This window comes from Neomonachus schauinslandi, chromosome 11 (assembly GCF_002201575.2).
Source record: "Neomonachus schauinslandi chromosome 11, ASM220157v2, whole genome shotgun sequence".
NCBI classification, from domain to species: domain Eukaryota; kingdom Metazoa; phylum Chordata; class Mammalia; order Carnivora; family Phocidae; genus Neomonachus; species Neomonachus schauinslandi.
In genome coordinates, this window is record NC_058413.1 from 54,723,418 (window position 1) to 54,725,903 (window position 2,486).

The following is a 2,486-nucleotide window of genomic DNA, read 5'->3' on the forward strand; positions in this document are numbered from 1 at the left end:
GGAGTCATAGTCTTGATGGAAGAAACAGAGCAGCAAGTGTTAACAGTCTCACTGTGATAGGTTCCTTTTGTTTTTAGGCAGTTTTACTGGCCAGAAACCTGTGCGCAACTGTAGGTGAGGAACTGCTAGCTTTCTGGGGATAACAATTATGACACTCAGTACTTTGTGCCAACCAGTGTTCCAAGTGCTTGACGTGTATTAACTCACTGATGCTCACAACAGTCCTGAGAAGTAGGTGCTGTTATTATCCCCATTCTATAGATGAGGAAAGTGAGGCACAAAAGTTGAGTAATTTGTCACACAGCTGGTGTTGGAACTGGGATTTAAACCTGGTTTGTCTGGCTCCAGAGTTGTGAGTTGGCATCTTTTCTAGTGTTTTCCCACTGTAGTCAGAGAAGGACTGGCTCTTGCCCAAATCCTGTAACCTATGGAAATATTGTCCCTCTAGCTTACAAAAGTACAATTCCAACTGAGCCTAGTACTTAAAACTATATTCAGTTTATAAGAAATTAACGCTTATTACATTTTCCTATGGGAATGTTGCTCTATCCAGTGCCACACAGTGGGGGATTATGAAACCTCACTGGATGGGGAGTTGAAGCCTTGGATTCTATACTCTATATTCTTAAAACCTTGGGCAAATCATGTAATTCTCTGAGCTCCTAGTTTCTTTTTCTTTTTAAGGTGATAATCCTATTCTGTCAGCTACTTGGAGCTTTTGAAAGTGTGTAATTGGATAATCGTATTTTTACAACGAAGGAGTTACTATTAGACAGGGGGTTTCCAGGGCTTGTGGGTGTAGGGAATAACCCTCTCCACTGTCATACCAGGTGTGCCTTTTTCTTTACATCACAAACACTTGTCGTCTTCTTTCTTTCTTTCTTTTTTTTTTTTTTTTTACAAAAACTGAATTATGGTGAAATATGTTCTGTAGTTTTTGTTTGTTTTTTCCTGCTCCTTTCCCCCATCTGTAGTTTTTTTAACTTAATATTTTTTTTTTTTTTTTTTAAGATTTTTTTTTTTTGAGAGGGAGAGAGAGAGTGAGTGAGAGCACAAGAGCAAGGGGAGGGAGAAGCAGGCTCCCCGCTGAGCAGGGAGCCCGAAGCGGGAACACGGGACTCAATCCCAGGACGCTGGGATCATGACCTGAGCTGAAGGCAGACGCTTAACCAACTGAGCCACCCAGGCGCCCCTAACTTAATATTTCTTAGGTACTTTTCCTGTTAGTATATATAGGTCAAACTCATTTTTAATAGCTGCATAATATACCATATCAGTATAAATGTTTTAAATTTAACTCTTTCCCTATTGGAATGTATGTTTGCTTTCTAAGAAAGTTTTTCACTATCCCAAGGGACGAGTGGGTTTGGAAGAGAGGAAAAAATAGATCCTCAAGTGAAAGAGACCAGAGACCTGGGTTGTTTCCAACTTTACTCTAACTTGTGACCTCTGGTAAATCTCATTCCTTCTCTAGGAATGTGTCTGAACCTGTCAAAGAGGTTTTAGATGATGTATGTTTTGAAATGATTAAAGCTCTTTACCTCCCAGAAATGCCCACATAGAAAACATTTCTTAGGAATATGAAGATAAGAGTGCTGTAATCCCTTCAATCTACCCATAAACCCCACTTTGAGATTTCATAGGCTGCGTGGATCTCTTAAGGTTTTTCCCTGACTCCAGAAACCATTTGAGGCAGTATGATTTTCTAAATAAAGAAGTGGATTAGCAGCCTAGCAATGTGTTACATTTGGTCACCCACCTCCCTGCCACATTTGTAGTATTTTAGGACAGTTTCCTCTCACTTGAGCAGGGTCAAGTCTCAGCATGGGTTTGGGGGTTTATGGGTTTGTGGAGCTGCAGAGCACCTTAGGCTGGCTCTCAGCATGTCCATTGGCCAGTGGTCACTCCAGCCCCTTTTGAGTGCCTCTGGGCTGCTCTTTTCCCTCTTTAGTAGGTCTGCAGCACCCCTCCCACCAGCACACCCTGACACCCATCAACTTCTCCTGGCTCTTAACTCCTCACACCCGCCTAGAATGGACTTGGGTCTTCCAAAATAGATGAGACTGTGAGGAGAGTGGGGAAAGATATCTAATGTTCATTATTTGCAAATTTCAGCTGCTAATGTGTATTTGATGTTTGATGATTTTATATATTTTTAGAAACCATCTTTTGCTTCAAAACAACATGAGGGAATGGCAAAAAATGCAGTTCCTTTGAATACTTACACCAGTTATATTTTTCTCTGGGTCCAGTTTCCTCCTCCGTTGACAGCCCTTTCCCTCACCGACTATTACCTTATCTCCACCCTTGGCTAGACACCCCTCTCCCTACCTCAAACTGTCTGCCTGATGGAAACCATTTGAGAAAACTGCTAAATCACAATATTTTTTTCTAGAACGTATGGTTGTCCCCACTGACAGGCTCTTATTAAGTAGAATTTTTTTTTTTTAAGATTTTATTTATTTATTTGAGAGAGAGAGAGAGAG